General features: G+C 52.3%; 1 protein-coding gene across 2 annotated transcripts in view; it reads right to left on the minus strand.

Annotated features, from left to right (window-relative positions):
- Window positions 1-8,841, minus strand: part of FLRT2 (fibronectin leucine rich transmembrane protein 2) — a 106,045-nt gene extending 97,204 nt beyond the window's left edge. Inside the window, exon 1 of one of the 2 annotated variants that reach the window (XM_006069453.4) lies at window positions 8,371-8,841. The gene's annotated coding sequence lies outside the window, so the exon portion shown is untranslated. Of the gene's footprint in view, window positions 1-4,903; window positions 5,703-8,370 lie in introns of those variants that run through there. The other variant, XM_006069452.4, reaches the window with a different exon arrangement.
- Window positions 8,842-10,092: the final 1,251 nt, after the last annotated feature.

Genomic DNA, 10,092 nt, shown 5'->3' on the forward strand with positions numbered 1-10,092 from the left:
TTTGGGACCCATATGAGTCTCAAGTTTTCCATTCAGCCGTATGACCTCTGTTGACTCCAATGGGCCGTGTATTTGTGAACCAATTTTAGGAGCCGCTGTTCCGTCACTCCCCGTGGAAGGAGGGGTAGGTGTTCTGAGATCTAATAGCCCTGATGAACCTGGAGACCTGATATTTTTCGGTGGGTTTAAATCGGAAAGCCCTCGGGTCCTTAAAAGGTTCAGCTGGAAGATCCTTCTATCTGTGTCTTGAAAGCTCTAATAAAGAGAACTGAAATACAGCACGTGACCTGTGAATTGAGCAGAAACAGAGGAACTTTTGCCAAGGTTCTCACTCATTCCCTTAAAAGCAACCTGGGAAGAAAGTGAGGAAAAACTGCCCAGTTCTAATGAGCGCTGAACGGATAAGAGCATCCCAGATTGATTTTGTAAATGCCTCAAAAAAAAAAAAAAAAAAAAAAAAGGCTGAGGTTTTCAACCACTAAACTGTTGGAAAAACAACGTGTGCCCTTATTAAGTATCTGCAGAATAATTGACAGGTATTTGAGAAACATGGCTGTGTCCATTTGACCTCCCAAATTATACAGGAATATTTTTGGTGACCTTCCCTTATGACAGGTCCATGAAAACGACACAGCTTTGTTCAGACGACACATGGCGCTGCACTCATCTGCAGAAACGCCCCCCACCCCCATTAAATTAAGTTAGAGGTGGTATTTGAAAAATAAATAAATATCGGAGTTCCAACTCACTGCAAATGGTACAGGAGGCCAGTAAGTGGGGAGCCTGCAAGAGAAGGACTTCTTTTAGAAAGATGTTTTACAGGACTTTTTCTGCATCATTAACTCCTCTGGAATCCTGGATATAACATGATGAATTTCCCAAAAAAGTAGCTACTGTTTAATTTTGAATCACTTCAAAGAGCCACAGTAGAAAGAATCAAAGTAAACCAAAAAGACCAGTAGATGCGAAATTCGCCAAGGGGAAAGGAAAAAAAAAAAACAAAACAAAACCAAGAAGGTTCTAACAGATTTGACCATGTACTGAAAATACCACTGATTATTTTACTAATACAGTGTTTTACTGTTCCGTGCGACTGAAATAAGTTTCTGTATTCATCAGAACACAGGATATTTTTATTACAATATTTGTGTCAGAGTCTTTTAAAAAGAAACATATTTCAAACCTTGAAAAGAATCTCTGTCTTAAAACGGCCCTTGATGTGTACCTGTGTATGTTTTACTAAAACAGATATTTAATTGGAAATCATGTTGATGAAAGGAGTAAAAAGATACTGATAACCTTACTCTGATCCCCAACATGCAGTTTTGAAAAAAAAAGAAAAGAATAACTTTTAAAAAAGCAAAGCAATTTGGAGGGTGGGGAAAAGTAATAAAGTTGGGATATTATAATAGTTGTTTAACTTTAAAAATAATAATGATAATAATAATTGGTCTTTAAAAATGTCTTTGGTATAAAATCTGCCCAGGGGAAAAGAAAGAAAGCCTCCTAAAAATTCTATATTCCCAAATACCAAGAGATCAAAAACCATCTGGAAAATGTCAGATAATGGTATCCACCCACCTAAGAAAGTCAGTAAACTTTGTCTTCAATTACTGTTGAGGATAATCAGCTCAAATGGAAATTTTGATTCGAAAATGCTCAGAAGACAAAGCTGGATTAGGAACCAGATTTTAAAAGTCTCCTTGAAAGACCATCTGTTTACAGACACCCTTCTCACACCCCACCTCGCCCTTGATTTGGACCATAAGTTCACAGCAGAAGCACCGCTGAATTTAAAGACATACACGCACTGCTACTATGAAGCCTAGTTCCACATATATGTTCTGAGCTTGTCTCAAGTTTCCCTTGTTATGTAAGCACTCTGGGGCAATAAAACTTCACTTACATCCAGCAGTTTGTGAGTCTCTAAACATAAGTCTACCTAACTGTACAATTCTTTTATTGACAATGGACAGCACTGGTGTTTTATTTACATTGATCACATTGTCGATGCTATATGGAATAACCATTTAGTAGCCTATTAGCCTGTAACATTTTTATTACTGTTGTTAAATATCATTACCCATACTGAACTGTGCGATAGAAAAATCAAGTCGGAAAATCTAAATACTCAGAACTACAGAGCTGTTACTCACCACCCCCCACCCCTGCCCCAACACACCCATGTAATCTGTAGATTCCGATGAGAAGAAAGGAAAACAATGAGTTTTCACTTCTCACAGATAGAGGTCACTAATGGCCTGGATTTGAATCGCTGTGGCAGAAACCACAAAGTTATTAAAGTAATCTAGTGAAAAATGAACTTGAATAGAAATTAAAGATACCGAAAGACAGTTATCCAGAAAGGTCTGACCTGAATGGAAATGAAATTACATCACCTTGACCTTTGTTGCATCTTCTAAGCAGAGCAAAACCAAAAGAGAGCCGCCAGGCACCCTTGCTGTTTTTTAACTTCAGACACTGGGGACCGCGGAAGTGGCAATTCTTCCTTGCAGAGCATAAAGCTGAAGAGTCAGGAAGAGGAGATGTTCACACCGGGTCTCTACAGAACAAGGCTTCTGCACTTCTACATGCTTAAGCCTTTCTTGAAACCAAGCTTCAGACTTGGAAGATATAAAGTTGCTTTTGGGAGATGTGTCTAAATCCTAAATCAAACTCTCCAGCAGGCCAGAATATAAATGTAATGGTATCAGAGGAGGTTCAAATTAGATCCAGGCGGTCAAAGGCAAACCCGGATAAGATCATAGTATCTGAAACCCGCCATACAGGAACACCGATGCCTGTTTGGGGGAACCTGAGGCAGCCCAGCAGGGTATCATCTGGAAATCTACTTTCTGGTGTTAAAAGTGCCCCCAGGAATTTCTAAAACTTCATTGAAGCTACTGAAGTGTTAAGACACAGGCATCTTAAACAAACAAACAAAAAAAAACCAGCATTCCTTCCATGCTAGGTTTGTAATAGGTCTGCTACATAGCTCAATTCTTTTTCCAATTTCTTGTACCTACTGCCATGAGACATGGAGTGATGTTTGAAAATGCATTTTCCAACCTCCTCCACTTGCAATTCACCATGACAGTACGGTGTTGCATGGTCACTCATGTGATTATTAATAATCCATAAGTGGTTTAACCCTCTCCTGCACTTCTGATGTGGGGCTTCTGATGAGGGGAGGCAGAAAAGTTGTACTGGGAGACTAGTGACATTATAGGCAAATAAGCAACTTTTCATGGCATGCCCGAAAGACTCTTCAGTCAAAGACTGATTCTCATCTAATATGGTGGCCTGTCAATCTTACGTATCTGGCATGTTGCTCAGTGATTTAAAAAAAAAAAAAAAAAATTAGCCCAGGGCTAACACTTCAGATACTAACCTAAAATTGTACATTTCATACTGATTCATACTGCAAGGACCAAATACATCCCCAGACACATGCCAACCTGCATTCTATCTACCTCAAAATGTTTGGGGGTGGGGGGGTCATCTTTTAGCTGGAGATGTAATAAGGTCATACAGCTGAAGTCCATAGACAATATCAGCGGGAGAAAGAAGGTCGCCATCATACTAGCTTTTGGCTGGGAGAAGTTAGGCATAATAAATTTATCAAGAAGCCTGTGAGCCAGTGGACTAGCCCCAAAGCTCCCTGACCCTGGGTGTTTAAAGAGTCTCCCAGCTGAGTGGGGAGCAAGAGCTCCCAGTTAGAAGAGGCTTTGCATACCAAATACAGCATGTAAAGAAATCTAATCAGCACCTTGCATTTCTGCGAGAGCATTTACACGGATTTGTGCCTTGTACTTGATTAGCTTACTGGAAGCTTTACAAGAGATTCCCTCCACTAAAATTAATCAAGAGCTCTCGGAGACTGTTTTCCATTTACAAGAGAAGGCAGGAGGAGTTTTCCAGGTGAATAAATAAGGATCATAATAAAGATGATGGAGCAACAAACGCCGAGATGCTTGGAAACTGGAAACTCGACTAGGGGAAAAGAGACGTCGGGGAGTTGGGTCGGGACCCTTTTTGCTCTCAGGGTGAGACGCAGGAGCTGTTTGACCGGCATAAGAGAGGTTACTGCTCAGGAAACGTGAGTCCGCTTCCCGCGGCTTGGAGCACACACGCGACCACTCACTACCCTCCACGCCACTGTGCATCAGGCCACCGAGGAAAATCGGCCTCTCTGCAACGCCACTCACCCTCCACACACACTCACACACCCGGGCAGACGATCACTGCATATCCACACCAACAACGGCTAACATGGTTCCTCTCACCCTTCTGCAATCAAAACGAGCCTTCCAAAGTTCCTATTTTATGACGCCAGAAGGTGAATGGAAGGAGGGAGGCAGGGCTCCGGGTATGCGAAAGGGTGAAAAATACATGTTCCCTTTGCTTCGTATTGTCGCACCTCGCCCCCTCCCTGCCAAGTAGCTTTCTGGCATCAGCTCAACCGGGCAAGCGAATGAGGATGGGCTCGTATCGTTTTTAAAAGATACTAAATTGGGGTGAGAGAGTAGGAGGGTGAGGATGGGACTGAGTGAAATCTACGCAGCATTTCCCTGGACTGGAGAATACTAAAAGCCATTGAAGAAAGATTGTAAATGTCCTCCGGGCTCCAAAATGAGGCACCATCTGGGGCCAAGGGCTCCCACCCGTCCTCGGGGGAGGCTGGCCTCCCAGGCCAGCTGCCCACCCGGCGCGAAGAAGCGCCAGAGATCTCGCCCACGTTCCAGGAGCCCTCCCCGCGCTGGGTGCCCACTCTCGAGGATCTAGAACTTCGCCTGGATCTGACTTTCCGCCGGATCAGGCGAGCGTCTGAAAAAGCGCTAAGGGAGGGAGCGGGAGCCCCGCGGACCTGCCGGGAAGGAGAGGGTCGGGGGGTAAGCGTTACCTGCGAAGGTTTTGGAGGTCTCCCGGCGGCCCCGGTAGGAATTCCGCTCGGCGCCGCGTCCTTCCCCAGATCCAAACTTTTGCTCCGTCCTCCAGGTGGCGGCGGCGGCGGCGGCGACGGCGGCGGCTGCCGGAGCCCGGCCCTGTCGCCCGCAGCGTCGGGGCGCGGGGGTGCGGAGGCCGGACCCTCGGAGCGACGCGTGCCTCCCCGCAGCCGGCGGGCGCCCGGGCGCCCGGCTCGCCTGGCTCGCTCTCGCCTTCCTCCCCTACGGAGCCGCGGCATCGTCTCCCCGCGGCCGCCTCCGCCACCTCCGCCTCCAGGGCTCGGGCATGCCACTTTCCTCTGGGCTCCGGCCGCCGCGGCCCCCGCCTCTTCTCACCGCCTGCAGCCTCCCCCTCTCCACCTCCGCCGAGCGCCCCGCAAGCAGGCGGGGGAGCGGGGGACCGCGGCGGAGAGCGGCCCCGCAGCGCCCGGGGCTCCTCAGAGACGGAGGAGCCCGGGGGAGGGCGGCCGGAGAGCCGAGCGGGCGGGCGGGCGCGCCTCCGACGCCGGGGAACCGATCGCGCAGAGCCGGGCGCGGGGCGCAGCGCGGGGCGCGCGGGGCGCTGAGTCCGGCGGCGGCTCCGACCCGACTGCCGCCTGGGCGCAGCCCGGCCGGGCTAATGTAGGCGCCGCGGCGCCCACCCCCAGCCCTCCGGACACCCCCAGGAGGTGTTTACTGGAAGGAATTCGCGGGATCGCCTCCGCCGCTGCCGCGCTCCTCCTCTGCCTCGGTCCCCGGCGCTCTGGCGCGCTCCCCTCCTCGAGTCCTCTTTCTCTCCCTCCCTCCCTCCCCTCCGCCCTCCCTCTCGGAGTCCCTCCCACATTTCTGGTTTAAAGAATGCTCGGGAGGCGCGGCTGCAACCCCAAGCTTTCCAAGAGGCAAAGTCAGCCGCGGCCGTTAACCCTGTCCTCCCTGGAGCGCGTGGCACGGCGAGCGCCGGGGCCAACCCCGCGGGTGCCGCCCGGACGGCGCCCGCCCTCCCGACTCACTTTCTTCCCTGCACCCTCCCACCCCAGCTCTGAAGGATGTGGCCACCGTCGGAACGGCCGAAAGTTGATCCCCCCCCCCACCCCCCCGCCTTGCCCGCCCGGCGTGGTCCTTCTAAAACCAGCTGATCTAGGATTTAGACGCTGAGGAATGATCGAAACGGGAGATTAGAGGGTAAAAAAATACAACATCTTTCAACCAAGATGGCGTAAATTCAAATGCAGGCAACCTTGGTGAGTTGCCCCCTACCCCACCCCTAGTTCCCTGATCCCGGATCTTCTTAAATAATTTAACCGGAAAATAATCCAAAGTTTAATATAATTAATTTAAACACCCCCATTTTCTCGTTACACCCTGGCCGCTGGAAAAAGCTCGCTCATTTGCCCCCACAGATGACAAGGAACGACCACTTTCAGACGCATGGTTTAGGGAACAGGTTTGACACCGGGGCGGGGTGGGGAGAGGGAGCTTGATTTGCACACAGGCTCAGTTTCCACTCTGCGATCTCTTTGCAAAGGTTAAAGAGGAATGTAAGAAAACCAGGTCCACGTCTCTCTTGGAAAAAGGGGGAAGGGAAGCTTCTGCTTCTCTCCTCTCACTTCATTAAGGTTCCTCCTGCCTCCAGTACGTTGCTGTCATGTTTTAACAAGTCTGGAGAGAGGCTCAAGCTGAACAGAAGAGGGAGAACGAGTTCGCGCCAAGCGCCGGGCTGCGCCGAGACGCGCCGTCGGTGGGGCCGGGCGGGAAGCAGCCCGCGAGCTAGAAGGCGGCCCAGGAACAGCTCCCGAGGGACCCGCTCGGCTATCGCGGCAGAAGAGTTAGGCAGGGGCGGTGACCACCGCCAACCCGGGTTTGATTTCCCCGTCCTCGGTTCGGAGTCTGAGTCACTTGGCACCACTTTCCTAATTGTTTTTATTTCCTTCGCATCCCTGTTGTGTCTACCGCCTTCACGTTTTGTGAGCGCCTCCATCGAGTTAAGCAGACTTGGAGGAAGGCCCAATGTGCCTCGCAAGCACAAGCCGCGCCGAGATCCACCCAGACGCATGCTCGAGACGCACGCTGGCACTCGCGCTCACACACACACACACGCACACACGACCCCAGGTCGTGCCCGCGGGCCGCTGCTCCCGCGTTGCCTTCTGAGAAGGTGGCCCCGTAAAATGCGTTTGCCTTACACATGACAAAGCCGCTTTCCTCCCCCAAACTCAGTGTGTGATTCATACACAGCCCAGGTTGGGGGTTGGCTGGGGGAGTTAAGTGAACCAAGGCTGACAGTGAGTGCCATCTTGCTGGGAGGTGCCAGCATCAGAGCCCCAGGGACCACAGCAGCGGTGGCCTCCTCCTCCACCCGCCGCTGCCGCCGGCCGGAGCCTCAGGCGCTCCAGGAGTTTACCGGACATCAAGTGTGGGTTCAGCCTGTCCCAGGCACCCTCTCCGGATACTTCCTTTCCTTGGTTATTGTCCCGACCTCAACCCACAACCTTGATCTTGGGCCTGATTACAAATGAGAGTGACCTCGCCGGCGCTGAAAGCGCGGGGACAAGCCCGAGACCGGTCGGCGTGGCGGAGGAGGCATCTTTCCAGCCTGGGGCGCGGTGGCGGCTGGCGAGGCTCCACTCGCGAGCTCCTCGCTGTCCGATTCGCCTCTCAACCCAGTGCTGGAAGGCGTTAACCGTTCCTCTCCCCGCGCCCCGCGCAGCCGGAGTCGGGAACACAATCCCAGTTCAGCCCGGTGGGCTGCTCCCGCCTTCGCCGTCCCCACTGGCGCGCCTAGAAGACGCGCTGGAGGGAACTCAGTGCCAGACCGCTGAAGTCCAGCACGGCTGGAGAAAAGACTTGCTTAGGTGTGTGTGGGGGTGGGGTGGGGGAGTAACTTATGGCCCAACTCGAAGGAAAAGGAACCAGCACCCTCCGCATCTTGTTAGCCACTCAAGGATCCCCGGTTGCGGGCAGGGGGCAAGCTGGTGGTTTTAGATGCAACGGCTTGATGGTAACGCTGGTGACAGTACCAGCAGACGGAGCGTGCGCAGGGGTGGGGGCCTAAGGGAGCGTTGCTCTCTCAGAAGTTAGCGTTCATCCTGGGGAAATGAGAGGTTGGATTCAGGCAAGGTTAGTGGATCTAGAAACCCCAATTTAGGATCGATGCTCCGGGTGGACTAGCTCACTTGCGTCTTGACCCAGAGCTCAGTTATAAAACTCCTTAGAGGAGGGAGGTTCGACCTGCAGCTAGATTTCTCTTCTCTGAAATCGGGGGAGAGTTAAGCAGTCTGTTCTTTCGGTGGATGAAAGATAAAGCTTAAAGCATCCTATCCCAAAGATCACCCCCAGCGGATTAAATAATAATAATAACAATCCCCCTTAAGAGACCGCGTGGTGTTGGCAGAGCGGCAGCCAGGTCGGTTCTGGCAAAGTCCACCTGGCACCTCAGCCCCTTTACCTGGCGGCCGCAGCTCCTCGCACTGCGCTCATCCGAATCCGACAGGGTCGGGGAGGTGGGAAGGGAAGGAGCTGGCTCCACAGCAGCGGGGCTCCCGGGGCATGGTATTATTTTAGGGGTCGCCGCCAAGGTCCCTCCTGCCCATCGTTGAGAACTGCCAACCCGATCCCCGGGCTGGGTGGACGCGGCGGCGGGCGCGGAGCTGGCGCGTCTCGGCTCCTGGACGCGCGGGACCGCAGGCCAGAGACCGCCCCCCCGCCCGGGGCAGGGACCGCGCGGCCGCTGGAATGCTCTCCGGGCTCCCCGGTTCCTCCGCGGTGAGACTGGAAGATGCCACCCTCGCAAGCGACGGCGAAGGGTTTCGAACGTACAACTAACTCGCAGGTACCCAGCCTGAGACTAAGAGCCGCCTTCCCCCTCCGCCGCCTGTCCCTCCTCCCGGGGAGGGAGCTAACTTAACCCTGTGCGCGCCCTGCTCTCCTCCCTGGAGAAGCTGTGATCCACGAGGAAACCGCAGGCGGCGGCTCCCGGGCAGCGAGCTTTGTTCACGTGCGTTTCCAGTGGGTGTGTTCCTGTCTGGGGGCACTCGCGTGGCAGAACGCCAGTGGCAGGCTTCCAGCGCCCGTCTCCGGCATGGGAAGGAGCCCTAGCGTTTCATCCGGACCAGACCCAGCCCTCCCTCGGAATCTAATTTTTTTTTTTTTTTTTTTTTTTTTTTTTTGCCAACAGTTACTAGATTTATTGGAGTTGCCAGCGAAGTTGGGTTTTATTCCCCCCCCCCTTTTTTTTCCTGCCCCCTCCCCTCTCCTACTCGGGACCCCCGGATTATTTCCTTTCCTAGACCGTGCTTTGAAGTTGTGGAACTCTCTGCTCCTTCTGACTCTAGCTTTTTAACTGTTTGGCGTGTGCGAGACGAATTGTAGAAGGCACCCACCCACTCACGCCAAATTGAAACGAAGCCGCAAGGGTCTCCCAGTCACCCAGTGTCTACAGCAGCCCAGAGACCACAACCTATTCAAATAAGATTAAGAGATCGGAAGGTGGGGGCGGGGGTGTGGTGAGGGATTTTTGAGACCTGAATGGGGAAAGAGGTGGGGGGTGAGGGGGAGACACAAGAGAGCCCGCGCCTTAAAATGGAATCAACAAGGCAAACACGGAAGAGAATGACGAAGCAAAAAATATATGAGTCCCGACGTGGAAAGCAGTCAAATTTGAGAACCTGGATTTTAATGCTTATTTCCCCAGTTTCTTTGGAAGCGATAAAAAGGGAATATGAGCCTCCGCCTTGGCCACCCAGATGCTTCGCATTTTGTAAACATCTTCCAGTAAGTGCTCCGGACTCCCAAGAAGTTAACTGAAAGTTGGAGGCGAGTCATCCCATGGAGGCGGAATGGAAGGTTAGACGAGAGAAAACGGAGAACAGAGAGCCTCGCTGTCAGCGTCGGCCCCCAAAGGGCCACTCAGAGCGCACACTCAGACGTCCCCAACCAACTCCTTCCTTCCCCATCTCCATTTCGAACTAAGAGAGACCGAGCCTTTAAAAGCCATTCAGAGAAGAACACTTGAATCTTGCCGAACCCGAGTTATTTTAAATAGAGGAAATCCACCGGAGGATAGATGTTCCCAGATTCTCTCTGCTGCATAAAGGCCGTTTCAACAGCCTCTCTGAGCCAGGCCAGCCCGCCTCGTCAATGGGAACGCTGTTTCCAGCCCGCTGGGTAC

This window comes from Bubalus bubalis, chromosome 11, assembly GCF_019923935.1.
Source record: "Bubalus bubalis isolate 160015118507 breed Murrah chromosome 11, NDDB_SH_1, whole genome shotgun sequence".
NCBI classification, from domain to species: Eukaryota; Metazoa; Chordata; class Mammalia; order Artiodactyla; family Bovidae; genus Bubalus; species Bubalus bubalis.